The sequence below is a fragment of the Piliocolobus tephrosceles genome, chromosome 6 (genome assembly GCF_002776525.5).
Source record: "Piliocolobus tephrosceles isolate RC106 chromosome 6, ASM277652v3, whole genome shotgun sequence".
In the NCBI taxonomy this organism is placed as follows: Eukaryota; Metazoa; Chordata; class Mammalia; order Primates; family Cercopithecidae; genus Piliocolobus; species Piliocolobus tephrosceles.
Window position 1 is genome coordinate 114,260,300 of NC_045439.1, and position 16,411 is coordinate 114,276,710.

The following is a 16,411-nucleotide window of genomic DNA, read 5'->3' on the forward strand; positions in this document are numbered from 1 at the left end:
TATCTATCTATCTATCTATCTATCTATCTATCTATCTATCTATCTATAGAAACAGGGTCTCCCCCTGTTGCCCAGGCTGGAGTGCAGTGGCATGATCATAGCTCACTGCAGCTTCAAACTCCTGGGTTCAAGTGATCTTCCCACCTTGGCCTCCTGATTAGCTAGGACTACAGGCATGTGCTGCCACAACTGGCCAATTTAAAAATAGTTGTTTTGCAGAGACAGGGTCTCGCTTATGTTGCCCAAACTGATCTTGACCTCTTGGCCTCAAGTGATCTTCCCACTTCAGCCTTTCAAAGTACCAGGACTACAGGTGTGAGCCACAGCGTCCAGCCTCTCATTGTAGTTTTAATTCATATATCCCTATATGACAAATGATGTTTAGCATCTTTTTATGTGACTATTAGCCATTGGTATTTCTTTTTTGATAAGTTATCTATTCAAATCTTTTGCCCATTTTAAAATAGGGAAGTCAGTCTTATAATTGAGCTGAGCTTCCTTGAATTGCAAATTCTTTGATTGAATTTTTAAAACAAATCCTTAATATATTTTTTTCTTAATGCAGTGATGACTTTATTTTTTAATTTTATTTATTTTATTTTTTGAGATGGAGTCTCCCTCTGTTGCCCAGGCTGGAGTCCAGTGGCGCGATCTCGGCTCACTGCAACCTCCATCTCCCAGGTTCAAGTGATTTTCCTGACTCAGCCTCCAGAGTAGCTGGGACTACAGGTGCACACCACCACGCCCAACTAATTTTTGTATTTTTAGTAGAGATGGAGTTTCACCATGTTGGCCAGACTGGTCTGAAACTCTTGACCTCAGGTGATCTGCCCTGCTCAGCCTCCAAAAGTGCTGGGATTACAGGCGTGAGCCACCGTGCCCGGCAGATGACTTTATTTTAATATGTTCCCTGTACCACTTCCCAAGAATCATTTTCTTGCATTAGCAGTACTTCTTTTTCCCAAATTGCAAAAAGTTATTAAAGATACAATTGCATTGAGTAGAATACTCTCTCTGAGGGCATTATTACAGTCATTCTACTTCACTGGTAATATGTGGTTGTTTAGACCTTCCCTTATTCTTCCTTCCTCAAACAGGATAGCTTCATGCCAGTTATCCTATTTGATTTTGTTGTGGAAGCAGTGCATTCATTCTATCAGAAAATCCAGGTGAAGAACTATTAAACAGTGAGCAATATGCTACCTGATCCAGTTACAACTGGATTCTCCATCCCAATAACATAAGCCTTGAGCAGGACTTTTGAGGTATACCAATCAAAACTGAGTGACTACCCTTAACCTTCTTCTCCTTGATGCCTAATTCATTTTCAGTTAGTAAATGTCTCTGAAAGTGAGTTAACTCTTTTAAGCCAAGAGAATACAAATTTAGTAGTAGCTTAAAGTTATCTTTTCATTTGATACCTCAAAATAATGCCATGCCTTTTAATATTTTGTGGTGCGAGGCAACTTCTTGGCCCCAAAGAAATCATGTGCCACAGTGATTTAGGAATTAGAAAGAAAAGAGGTTACTGCAGTTTGGATACTCACTTCTGATTTACTGTGTGTACATCTGCAGTGTGGCCTGCAGGTTCATATTATTGTGGCCAGCATCCCAAGTGTCATCCTAATTCTAATAAAAGAGCTCTGGTTTTGACAGTATTCTGTATGTTTGCTTTGTAATGGAACAGGCTGCTGACAATTCTTTGAATTTACCTGAGGGTAAAACTCTTCACCCTGCCCCACTTCTCCACTAGTCGCCTCATCAGTTAACTGAGTGTAATCAACTGTCCCAATCCACCATTCAGATAAGCATTTTTAGCTAAATCATCACAATAGATATCTGCAAAGGTACTTTTTGATCAGCTGCCGTTATGTACACCTGCAACTTAGCGAAAACTCTTGTCTGTCAAACTCTTCTAAAACTCAGAGAATAAATATTCTGGAAGTTACTAAAAGGAAATGTCCTCATTTGAAAGTGCAGTCTTCCTACAAAGTAGAAACACTTTAGGAATACTGACAATCTAGAGCTCTAGGAATACTCCTCAGTCCCCCTAGTCCTATTACGTTGATCCAGATCTTACTTAGTTTTAGTTTTTACTTTAACTTTGTTGAGAGCTCTTGTTTTAAAGTGGTATGTGTTAAGTATAAACTGGTAACAGGGTGATTCGTTTTAGTTTATTCTGCATTATTTTATATATGAGATCTACTTGTGGTTTTATATATTCTGGAAATTCCATACAGTCCCAAATTTATACAAATATTAAAAACAAATATGGCCTGGACAACATGGCGAAACCCCATCTCTACAAAAATACATAAAAATTAGTTGGGAGTGGTGGTGCGTGCCTGTACTCCCAGCTACTCAGGAGGCTGAGGTAAGAGGATAGCTTGAGCCAGGAGGTTGAGGCTACAGTGAGCTCAGATCACGCGTCTGCATTCCAGCCTAGGTTATGGGAGTGAGACCCTGTCTCAAAAAAAAAAAAAAAAAAAAAAAAGAAAAGAAAAGAAAAGAAAAAAGGAAAGAAAAAAAAAAAAAGATTAAATAGCCTGGAAAGAAATATATCAAAATATTAACAGTGACTATCTCTGGGTAATTTTCTTTAAAATATATTCAGCTTATATATTTTCTCATATATTCATTTTACCTTCATATATATTTTCTTATACATCTTTATACTTTTTTAGAATTTAAAAAAGAGGGTGTTTTTTAATGCTGCACATGTTAATCATGTCTTCTCATTTAAAACATTCCTTGAAATTACAATGATTGATAGAATACAATCAACATGACTTTGGAATCCTAGGTGGACTTTCTCTTTAGAGTACTACTTGGAGACATTCTCTCATTCAACAACTATCAATTTGCACCCACTATGAGACAAAGACTATGCTCAAGCCAGATGCATAAAGATGAAAGGCATGATGCCTGCCTGCAACAAGCTCATTTTCATGTTCTAGGATTGGATCTTAACTGAGAAATTGGCCCATAGATTACATTTCTATTACAGTATAATAGCTTCATCATTTACAATTTATCATTTTTAAACATGACAAGCATGATAAAAAAGAGATGATAGATGACAGATAGATAGATAATAGAGTCTTGGAGAGTGACAAATTTGAATAGAAAATAATACTTTATCAAATTGACCAACTAACTTGCTCAAATTACTTATGTGATTAGTGTGTTTTCAAAACTCGCATTCTGAATGTTAAAAGCACTTTGAATCAACTCTGTTGTTTTTCTTTTCTACTGTCAGATTTGTAGACTCATGGCTTTTTCTTTGTAGTCGTTAAGGTTAACGCCATGCCACCAAATGACATACAGGCCATTCTGAGACTGAGTGAAATATTGTTTTAACTGGCATGTAACTATTTTTATTTGGGTTTCTGTGGAATTTGAACGTCTGCAACTCATCCAAAATAAGAGCATTCCACAAATTCCATTTCGTAACAGCCATCCCTCCTTCATATACTGTTTCCATTTCTTTCAATGTAACTAAAATTTTTAGCAGGACATTCCAAGAAAAATTATGAAGGGAGGTGTTTTAAGACAAGCAAAACACAGAATTCATCCACAAGTCCTCCTAGTGGTATTAACAGTACAGTAGTAGCAGCAGAATCAGTGGTAATAGTAGTATAGAAAATAAAAATCATAATATAGTCAAACACTTGAAACATCAACATTTTTAAATGACTTTAGGAAATTCCAGAATTAAAAATATCAACACTTGTACATGTGTTGGTTGATTTAATACAAGTAATATTCACAATTCTTTAATAATATGTACTATTTCTCAGTTTAAACAAAAACTCTTTTTCTGTGTTCCCCAATTTTTAGCCTAAAAATCTGTTTTTATTTCATTTTCTTTGTGTGTGTGTGTGTGTGTGTGTGTGTGAGACAGAGTCTCACTCTGTCGCCCAGGCTGGAGTGCAGCGATGTGATCTCGGCTCACTGCAACCTCCACCTCCCAGATTCAAGTGATTCTCCTGCCTCAGTCTCCCAAGTAGCTGGGATTAGAGGCACACACCACCACATCCAGCTAATTTTTGTATTTTTAATAGAAACGGGGTTTCACCATGTTGGTCAGGCTGGTCTCGAACTCCTGACCTCAGGTGATCTGCCCATCTCAGCCTCCCAGATTGCTGGGATTACAGGTGTAAGCCACAGCACCCGACCTGTTTTTCTTTTAAGTGCAAAAATTTATCTGCACTCTAAACATTTTAAATGCAAGGAGAGGCCAGGTGCAGTGGCTCACACCTGTAATTCCAGCACTTTGGGAGGCTGAGGTGGGAGAATCTCTTGACCCCAGGAATTCAAGACCAGCCTGGGCAACATGGTGAAACCCTGTCTGTACAAAAAATTCAAAAATTAGTCGGGTTTGGTGGTGCACACCTGTAGTCCTAGCTACCTGGGAGGCTGAAGCAGGAGAATCACTTGAGCCCAGGGAGGTCGAGGCTGCAGTGAGCCATGATAGTGCCACTGCATTCCCACCTGGGTGACTGAGTGAGACTCTGTCTCAATCAATGCAAAGAGAAACTGAGGGACAGATTCTACTATGGAGAGAAAGCCTTAAAGAAGACCTTGGCTTGGTGTGGTGGGTCATACCCATAATTCTGGCACTTTGGGAGACCAAAGTGGGAGGATCGCTTGAGGCCAGGAGTTTGAGACCAACCTGGGCAACAAAGTGAGACCCCTTCATCTCTATTAAAAAAATAAATACAATTATCTAGGTGCTGTGATGTATGCCTGTAGTCCCAGCTACTCAGGAGGCTGATAGGAGGATCTCTTGAGCCCACATGTTTCAAGGCTGCAGTGAGCTATGATTATACCACTGAGCTTCAGCCTGGGCAATAGAGTGAGACCTTGTTACTTAAAAAAAATTTTTTTAATTAAGAAAAAAGAAAACCCTGGCTATATTTCAATATAACATTACTCCCATGGCAACTTGTTTCCTGAGAAATTCCGCTAATGGCAGCTCCCTATACGGGAGTCAGTCTCTTCTGATGTGATAGTTAAACTCATGAAAATTAATGGTTATGAAGCACATACATCAAGGCGAGCATGGAACCCACAGAATATAATAGCAGAGGAGACACTGAGAACATTCTGAAAAAGCCTTGGCATGTTTTTTCCAATTCTGTCTTTGTGCAGGCTCATGGCAGGATGTTTTGTTGTAGTGATATGCTGCTGCTCACTGTCTCTTCACTGAACACAATTTATTTTTATTATTTTTGAGACAGAGTCTTGCTCTGTTGCCCAGGCTGAAGTGCAGTGGCACAATTACAGCTCACTGTAGTCTGGACCTCCTGGGCTCAAGTGATTCTCCCATCTCAGCCTCCCAAATAGCTGGGACCACAGGCGCATACCACCACACCTAATTTTTAATTTTTTTATGGAGATGAGGGTCTCACTATGTTGTCGAGGCTGGCCTTGAACTCCTGAATTCAAGTGATCCTTGACCCTCGGTCTCCCAAGTGCTGAGATTACAGGTGTGAGCCATCACACCCAGACTTAAACACAATTTAATACAAATACTTCTGAGTACACTAAATTATGGGAAATATGCTCTGTAAGAACTGGAGTAACTTGAATTCTTTTGCTTGAGAAAAAGAAGACTATTTTTAAGAATATGAAGGATGCTGTGATGAACAAAAGAAAATGAGCTTAGACTCCCATACAGTTAAAAAGAAAAAAAGAATGTCCTGACAGTGCTAAGTATGAAGATTAGACTCCACAGGGTTTTGTAGGCTTCTCTAGAGGTGTTTAAAAAAATCAGAGAAAGTCAGGTGTGCTGCTAGTAAGTCAGGATAAAAGACGGTATATGTTCCTATGATAGATACTTAAGTGAAAAATGCCATTAAAACCAAATGTTCAATGTATCTTAACATACCTATAAAACAAGGAGAAATTACCTTTCACTTGGTATAAGTTCATGGTAAATAGTGCTCTAGTGGCACATTGTACATACCGATATCAAAGTACTTGTCATATTATAACATTTCATTGGGTTCTTTGCCTGAGTCCTTGGTCTCAGATTAATCTTTGCAACAGTACTACAGGTCCTCTGTCCCCATAGTTAATAATAATAATGATAAATAATAATAATAAATGAGGGATTAAGTCATCATCCCATTCCGTATTTGTAAATTTTTTTTAAAACCTACACCTGCTCAGGTAACAACATATTTGTAACATTTTGAATCATCCAAAGTTTAATAAATAGGCAGAAGAAGGGATGCTGTGCCATGGCTACCAAACTTTGCATATTCACTTCAAGAAATTTCAGTAGTTTGCATGTACTATTTTGTGTTTTGACAAAATATGGGACAAATACAAAATGACCAAAAAACCCCACAAATTTCTTATCATTTTAAAATGAGCAGATTTTGTTCATTCTAGTGACATTTAGGTACATTTGAAAAATAGTGCCTGTGGGACACTGTATGTGAAGTCTCCAGACAATGCTCGGCAGGCATATATAAGGATTCCTAGCAAAAGTCTCAGGGATCTGGATCAACAGGTTCAAAATAACACCCAGAGCTGAGGAGACCTGGATCTGCAGGAACTCCCTGAACACATATGAACATATCTTCTCTCTGAATCTTAATTTTTCTCATCCATAAAATAAGGAGGTTGAACGGACTGGCTGCTCTTTCAGAATCCTTTGCGTTCTAAAATTTCTGATTATATCAAGCCCTTTATTTAGCAACCACACACAGTGAATTTAAATGTCATATGTGGATGTAAATGTCAATATGTGGCGATATTAATGTTTTTCATGCTAGGGAAATTGCTATCAATATTCCTATACATTTATGTTTAGTGAACCCATTATAAATATTAAGCATGACTATTCTTTTTTTTGTTGCTTTGTTTTGTTTTGTGTTTTTGAGATAGAGTCTGCTCTGTCTCCCAGGCTGGAGTCCAGTGTCACAATCTCAGGTCACTGCAACCTCTGCCTCCAGTGTTCAGGAGATTTTCCTGCCTCAGTTCCCCAAATAGGTGGGAAGACAGGCATGCACCACCATGCCTTACTAATTTTTGCATTTTTAGTAGAGATGGGGTTTCGCCATGTTGGCCAGGCTTGTCTTGAACTTCTGACCTCAAGTGATCTGCCTGCTTTGGCCTCTGAAAGTGCTGGGATTACAGGCATGAGCCACCTCGCATGGCCAAGCATGACTATTCTTGATCTTTTATATTTCATTTAGGCAATGTCTTAGTCTATTTGGGCTAATATAACAAAAATACTACTAACTGGATAATTACTAACAGATTATTCTTTATAATTCTAGAGACTGGGGAATCCAAGAGCAGGATGCCAGCAGATTTGGTGTCTGATAAGGGCTCATTCCTCATAGATAGCACCTTCTCACTATGTCCTTACATGGCAGAAGGGGCAAACAAGCTCCCTTGGGACTCTTTTATAAAGGTATTAATCCCATTCATGAGGATTCCACCCTCATGAACTAGTCACCTCCGAAAGGACCCACTGCATAATTCTACATATGAATTTTGAGGGGACACAAACATCAGACCATAACAGTCAGTACATCTTAAAATTAGGTTTCAACATTTTTATCATTATATTTTATATGGAAACATTGAAGTCTATCCAAAAGATCACACAGGAAGTCAGTGACAGAAACAAGAACGGTGCTCTCATTAGGAAGTAATTTCTGCAAAGAATGCTAAAATAATCTGTTTATGCTCTCTTCATAGTAATAAATTATTGAAATAATAATTGGTGATTTTCTTCTGTAAAATTAACACTTTCATAATTACTGATTACTATTAACACAGTATTTTTCTAGTTTATGCTATCTGATTATAATTGATTAAAATATTATAACTGCTGTATCAAAGTATGTCTGTTTTTTAAATATCAAAGCTGAACTATACCTTAAAATATTGATTTAATATTATTATTACTTATGTAAATAGTATCTGCAAGAAAATTTTGAGAGTAAATGAGTTCATAAAATTCTAGTAAGTGCTTTCTCAGTAAATTTCAATAAATTATTATACTTTTTAATTTAAAAATATCAAGTCGTATTTAATGCTAATGTTTATAGAATATTTGATATGTTTACTTTCCTTCAGTAATACGATTCCAGAGTTATCATGAGCATTTATTTTATCCTTTTGACCATGTTTTTCCTAAAGTATATTTATATACAAAACCAACATGACTTTATACACAAACACACATATTTAATATCTAAATGCCATGCACAAATTTCTCCTTTTTCTTGATCATTTTATACTCTCAGTGGATATTCAGACAGCCAAATACATTTACAGTATCATTGTAAAACCTAATTACAGGAAAACATGTTTGTCTTAAAATACTGGGAGTCTAGAAACGAAGAGTTTTCTACTCAGAAATTTGGGATAGGCAGTGTTTTAAAAGCACCTGAGCACTCACTGTACCAGGAAGAAGAGTAGCTTTCAATTTGGAGCAATGGAACTACTGTCCAGAATAAACCAGTACCAGTTTAACAAGGGCTTAGTGTGTTTATATTTCACCCAGGTATAAAACATTGCATTACGAAGCTCAGAAGTCATGTCAAGCTAAGATAAGCATGATAAAGGTCCAGGGGTTTAGCAGGCCATGGCAAGGAGAAAAATAGAGCCTCAGAAATGAGGAACTTAAACCTAGAACAATTCCGCAAAACCAGGGAGTATGGCATTGAGACATCTGTCACCTCAGCTGCCCTTCTTTTTACCTTGTCTCATTTCTGAATGAAGTAGAAAGACTGGACCACATTGTAGGCCCTATAAGGGGTCAGCCCCCTTCACAGTCACCCTGCTGTGTGGAGATAGATGCTTTTATGGAAACTGACTCTTCAAACCAGAGGAGCAAGTTTTGCATACTGATTAAGCCCTTGCAGATTTAAGGCTGCTGAGCAGTCTCTTCAAGAAGCTTTCCCGGGATTGCTTGGCGGAATCAGCAGAGGAGGATTTTCTTCAAAAATATACTGAGTAGGGAATGGTTGAGATACAAACTGGAAAGTGCTGCATGAGATAATTAGGGTCAGAAGCAACTCATAGAAGCTCACAAGGGTATAAACAGGCATTGATTGGCCACTGCACGATGAAGAGGATGCCAAACAGGATTCTAGACATAGACACAAATAAAACTTCTCAACTCTTTAGTTGAGAAACACTACTATAGTTTTAAAGACTAAAAGAAAGTAAGTTCAGAAATTAACTTCAGCTTTATATAATCACACAGGAAGTAATTAAATGAAACAAGACAACTTGTTTGTTCAGAAATTAATTTCTATGCTAATCTTGAATCCCCAATTTTTGCTAATCCTGTTTTACTTTCATCACTTTTACAAAAAGCACACACACTTAATCATGTTTTCCAAATGTCACTGTTTAGCAGTTTTCACAACATATTTAGTTCTGATACAGATCTTATCATTCTTATAATCATCCTAACAAATAAAAAGGGCAATCAAAACTAAACGCGATTGCACACAAATTTTGAAATGCTTCTTGGTACAGGTGCCCCAGAAAATTTTTATACTTCAGTTTGACCCAGTCCAATTGATCAGAGGACCCTGCAATAAGCCTCTGGAATCACTTCTATGGGCTGAGGGGGAATCCAGCAAATTACCAAATGGTGGATGGACAATTGCTGTCATGATGCCTTTTGGCCCATCAGCAATCACTAGATCATGCAGAAGTCATTTTCCAAAGTAATGGTTATTCCCCTCTACAGAAAGTCTTAAAAAGGTATAAATAAAATCACTATATCTTTAAATATGGATTCAGACAGGGACTTCTAAACCATCCTTCTTCCTCTAGGTTGAAATACACATATGACATCTAAGAAAGAACTGTTTGTCCAATTAATTTACTCAGTCAATTGTTCATTCATCCATCCATGTAACCAATATTTACTGAGTGTTGGATATTGTGCTTGGTGCTGAAGATTTTAAGATAGAGACAAATCCCCTATCCTCATTGTTTAATGTGAGAGGCAAACAGGAGAACATCAAACTGTAGTGTTAATCATGCTAGAACACTTTTCACTGGGTGTGAAGCTGCACTGAGGAAGGCCTCCTTGAGGAGATGAAGACTAGCCAGAGTCTGAAGGAGGAGAAAGAGCCATCACAGTGAACAGAGTAGGGAAGGGCCAAGGGACAGGCACTTATCCAGAGGGTATAGGGAGGGGGCAGTTTTTAGTTTTGATTTAATTTCATTCTGTTCTCATTATCCATCCTTTTTTAATGAAAAAAAAGGTAAAAGAAAGAAACTTAGTAGGAAGCATTTAGAAAGATGAACTGTGATTGCACTGAACTTCAGCTCATGGTTTTACTGCTTCAGACCAGGGAAAGGAGTCAGTAGTCTCTAAAGACACCTTTTCCACTTAAAAATATTCTAATTTCTGAAGCTGTAGCACAGGCCTAACAATAAAAGTGATAAAGAAGATTAACTTGCATTTGTGACTATAGCAAACAGGTTAGGTAGGAGAGGGTGCAGAGATAATACAGGAGGAAGTCCAGGAAGCATGGTCAAATGGCCCACAGTTAAGTCATCTTCCAATATTTTTCCAAAACTCTATGGCCCTGGTTCCCCAATCCCCTTCAAACATTAGTTATAACTTTCCATGTGAGAGGTTGCAATACATCCCCATTCTTAGAAAACACCATGCCATTTAAAAACACAATTCAAAACATGACCCCTATAGTTGTAGCCTGAATGTCTCATTTTTTCAACATTTTAAACTCCAGACTTCTTAGATGTCTCTCTTTATCCATTAGAAATGAAATAATGGAAGCATTTTTTTTAAACCCCAAGCTGGGCACAGTGGCTCACACCTGAAATTCCAGCACTTTGGGAGGCCAAGGCAGGCAGATTGCTTAAGCTTGGGAGTTCGAGACCAGCCTTGCCAACATGGTGAAAAAACCCCATCTCTAATAAAATACAAAAAATTAGCTGGGTAATCCCAGTTACTCAGGAGGCTGAGGCAGGAGGATCACTTGAACCTGGGAGGTGGAGGTTGCAGTGAACTGAGATTGCGCCATTGCACTTGAGCCTGCAACAGAGCAAGACTCCGTCTCAAAAACAAAAACCAACCAAACAAACAAACAAACAAAAAACAGAAAATATACATTAAATTTAGCAGCAATCATGTCATGGGGCTTCAATAGAACTGAATTGCAATTGTCTAATCTACTGAAAAGTACTTTATTCCATTTTTGCCTGCCCCTTCAAATCCATTCCACAGGATAATTTTTTAAGGGACTACTTCATTTGAAGAGTTAAATTATCCTTGGATATGGCAGAAGATAGAACAATTATAAAATTGAAACTGAACTCAGCATTAAAACAAAACTTTCTTTTTTTTTTTGGAGACAGAGTCTCGCTCTGTCGCCCAGGCTGGAGTGCAGTGGCCGGATCTCAGCTCACTGCAAGCTCCGCCTCCCAGGTTCAGGCCATTCTCCTGCCTCAGCCTCCGGAGTAGTTGGGACTACAGGCGTCCGCCACCTCGCCCGGCTAGTTTTTTGTATTTTTTTAGTAGAGACGGGGTTTCACCGTGTTAGCCAGGATGTTCTCGATCTCCTGACCTCATGATCCACCCGTCTCGGCCTCTCAAAGTGCTGGGATTACAGGCTTGGGCCACCGCGCCTGGCCAAAACTTTCTGATTAAATTAACAGAAGTAGCAATTTCTTTGTCTTCCTTCTTTATGAAGCTAAAGCTTCTTTATGACGACATCTGAATGTATTTGAGGGATCAGTTAAACCAGGGTAGAATTCCAACCTCCTATTAAACAGGGAAGAATAACAAAACAAAGAGCTATTATTACTAAGTGTTGCAATAGACAGTTCAAAGTGGCACTCAAAAAAATTGATATGTCCTTTAACCATTTATGTAAGTATATGTATATGAACATATATCTATAAATTTAATATATGGGAAAAGGTTTGGATGGATGCACACTTGCAGAGGAAAGTGGGTACAGTGCAAGGAAAAGGGGTAAGGAGATGGCAAAGAGGAATTTGTAACTTAGGCTTTTACACTTTTAAGTTTTTATGATTAAAGCTTGTTTAAAATTAAAAAACATAAAAACAACCAAGGCTGGGAGTCATGATTGCACCACTGCACTCCAGCTTCAGCAACAGAGCAAGACCCTATCTCGAAAGAAAAAAAGAAAGCAAGAAAGCAAGAAAGCGAAGGAAGGGAAGGAAGGGAGGGAAGGGAGGGAAGGGAGGGAAGGGAGGGAAGGGAGGGAAGGGAGGGAAAGAAGAGAAGGAAGGGAAAGAAAGAAAGAGAGAGAGAGAGAGGGAGGGAGGGAGCGACGGAGGGAGGGAGGGAGAGAGAGAGAGAGAGAGAGAGAGAGAAAGAAAGAAAGAAAGAAAGAAAGAAAGAAAGAAAGAAAGAAAGAAAGAAAGAAAGAGAGAGAGAGAGAGAGAAAGAAAGAGAGAAAGAAAACATACCAAACCAGTATGCATCAATTATTAATCAAGAGAAAAGAACAACAACATTAGTGGATATGGTGGCTTGTGCCTGTAGTCCCAGCTACTCTGGAGACTGAGATAGGAGGATCACTCGAGCCTACGAGGTAGAGGCTGCAGTGAGGTGTGACTGTGCCACTGAACTCCAGCTTGGGTGACAGAGTGAGACCCTGTCTCAAAAAAAAAAAATGCAGGCCGGGTGCAGTGGCTCATGCCTGTAATCCCAGCACTTTGGGAGGCCAAGACAGGTGGATCACCTGAGGTCAAGAGTTCAAGACCATCCCGGCCAACATGGTGAAAACCCGTCTCTAATAAAAATACAAAAATTAGCCGGGCGTGATGGCCGGCATCTTTCGCCTATAGTCCCAGCTATTCGGGAGGCTAAAGCAGGAGAATCACTTGAACTTGGGAGGCAGAGTTTGCAGTGGGCTGAGATCATACCACTGCACTCCAGTCTGGGTGACAGAGCGAGACTCCATCTCAAAAAAAAAAAAAAAAGTCAATAGCCAACTGATAAACAGAAATGAATGAATAGAGTCTAGTTTAGACTCAATAACACATCAGGGTATAGGCCAGAGCTCTGCCCTAAAATCTGTTCAAAAAAACCCAAACTGGCCCCAGCACTTTGGGAGACCAAGGTGGGAGGATCGCTTGAGGCCAAGAGTTCAACACCAGCCTGGACAACATTGTACGACATTCTCTCTATTAAAAATAATAATAATAACAAAACAAAACAGAACAACAGTAACAAAAAGCCTAAAATAAAGAAAGTTAGGGTCCATAGCATACATTAGGACAAGGGTACTAGAAGTCTATTGGAAAAGGTTGAAAACTATCTTGGTAGCAGCTTCTTGTTCTTTTCTTGCTATCAGATAAGGTACTTTCAAACACTGAATTAGGTAACCCAAAGGCATAACATCTCTGCTTTGGTATGCCCTGCAACTTTATACTATATAGATTGTATCATTTTGTACTATGTGTCAAGTCTGTCACTGAAAAGTCATAAAAGACATGCATTTTACCTATGATAAATCACCTTGACTAGGTCACAGAAGAAGTAGATTTGCATACTGCAGAGTTTTCTAAGTGCCATGTAAGAGCCCTGAAATTTAGTGACACTTCTCTCATTTTGCTGACAAAAATGACACATACCATCAAAATCACGGCCCCATCTCACATTTGTCACATTTTTGACAAGCAATTTTCATTCAGTAATGCTTGTTCATGTATACTTGCATAAAACAAAAGGAGACATATAACAGTTTTTTTCATTCATAATTGTAAAGGAGTATTCAACTATATATTGTATAATGCTGGTCGTTTCTTAGAATTATTGGATGTATTATGATAATACATAAATAACTAAACTATGATAACATATTATGTAGGGATTTTTGTTCCATGGTACTCAGTTGTACCTAGTACTTAATTCCCTCATTTCCTCCCTTTTTTCTTTTTTTTTTCCCTCCTGTATTAGTCTGTTTTAACTCTGCTGGTAAAGACATACCTGAGACTGGGAAGAAAAAGAAAGAGGTTTAATGGAGAATTTGCAGTTTCACATGGCTGGAGAGACCTCACAATGATGATGGAAGACAAGGAGGAGTGAGTCACATCTTACATGGATGGCAGCAGGCAGAGGGAGAAAATGTCCAAAGAAACTCCTGTAAAACCATCAGATCTCATGAGGCTCATTCGCTATCATGAGAACAGCACAGGAAAGACCCGCCCCCATCATTCAATCACCTCCCACCTGGTTCCTCCCACAACACATGGGAATTGTGGGAGTTACAATTCAAGATGAGATTTGGGTGGGGACACAGCCAAACCATATCACATCCTATCCTTTCTTCCTGCCTTCCTGCTTTCCAGAAATATGTATTAAATACCTATTATGCATCAAGTAGTATGCTGGGTACTGGGAATCCAAAGATAAATATTACATAATCCCTGCCTTGGATGAGTTTACATTGCAGTGGGGTAGCCACATATGTAAACAGGTGAATCTGAACAAAACACGGTGTCATAAACAAAATCTTGATGAGAAAGAGAATAATATTAATCTGGCATGCTACACACCATGTTAGTTTTTTTTTATTATTAATAGCACCATTCACTCTGAACCTAAGATGTTTTATGTACATTATTCACTTAACCTTCACACTTAACTTTCATACCTTCACATAAGTATTTTTACCTTCTTTTTGCAAAAGAGGAACTTGAATTGCAAAAATATTAAATTGTGTTAACAAAATTTCAAAGCATCTAAGAAATAATCAGCAGCACTATTGGGATGGTAAACTATAAACTTGGCTGGATTAATTGGCTTGTCAACACTTGCTCCTGAACTAGAACACATTGTCAAAACTCACTTTTGGACAGACAGAAAGAGGCTGCTATAGTTCATTACAAGGAAATACAGTGTTTGTTTTAATCATTTAATTTTGTACTTCAAGTATAAGAAGACAATAGTATCATTTTATTAACAATTAATTAAGAAGAGAAATGTATTGATAATTGGGTAACTAAATTTTCCTGAAAACAAAAGCACTGATACTCTATATGGAAAATAGAGGATGCTACAAATGCTATTGAATGATGATATAGTTTGGGTATTTGTCCTCTCCAAATCTCATGTTGTAATGTGATCCCCAATGTTGGAGGTGGGGCCGAGTGGGAGGTGTCTGGGTCATGGGGGAGGATCCCTCCTGAATGGCATAGTGCTCTCACTGCTGTAATAAGTGAGTTCTTGTTCTATTAGTTAATGTAAGATCTGATTGATAAAGATTCTGTTGTAATGTGATCCTCTTCCCTCTCTCTTGCTCTGTTTTTCACTGTATGACATGCTAGCTTTCCTTGCCTTCCATCATGAGTAAAAGCTTCCTGAAGCCTCGCCAGAAGCTGAGCAGATGCTAGTGTCATGCTTCCTGTACAGGCTGCAGAACCATGAGCCAAAGAAACCTTTCTTTATAAATTATGCAGTCTCAGGTATTCCTTTATAGCAATGCAAAACAGACTAACACAAATGGCTTATCTGATCTCCATTTTACCAACATTTTTTAATTTCACAGTTTATATGCATCCTTATAATGGGAGATACTTTTTCTTCTTTTTGGGGAGCAGTATTGGTATAGTTTCTATAGCCAAGAAGTATCCAGATGCCTTAAGGCCCTGTAATTTTTTGCATATTACATCTTATAAGCTTTTTTGGGAGCTGGGGCTGGCATTTTATAGCTGGTAAAAGTGAAGAGCTAAGAGTATTAACTCAAAGGTGAAAGAAAGGACAGTTAATGAACCTTCCTCCTAACTATAATATAGTTTAACATTTTCTCTTCTTTTTAAATATAGATGAAAGGTACTTTGTCTGCTTCCTTCTTTCCTTACAACAAACATATATTAAACACCTATTGTGTTCTGGGCTTTGTGCTAGATACTGTGTGTACAAAAATGAAGTAGCTCAGAGTCTAACAAAGATAGGCCTACAAAGAGATTATTGTATGATAGTAGAGGTACTGTTGAGCAGTAACCACAGTTACCATGTTCTAGACACTGTACTATGTGCTTTACATGGGTTATTTTATTTAATACATAAAACAACTCTGTTCAGGTAGATACTAATATTGTCTCCATCTTACGAATGAGGACAGTAAAGCCAACAGAGGTTAGGTACTTGCCCAAGATCACACATCCAGAGAGTGGCATTGCTAAGTGTGTTTGTATTTTAATTACCACAGGATGCTACTGTAATACCAATATAAACAAACAGCTGTAGGAGCCAGAAAGGGCTAAAGGGGACTTGGCTTCCAGGCAGTCCAGAGATGCTTTACAGAGGAGACCACATTTGACCTCTACCTTGAAAGAAGAAATAGAGGATATTCACTGGGTGGAGAAGAGTGGAAGAGCATTCCAGGCTGTCAAAAAAAGATATGCTAAGGCACAG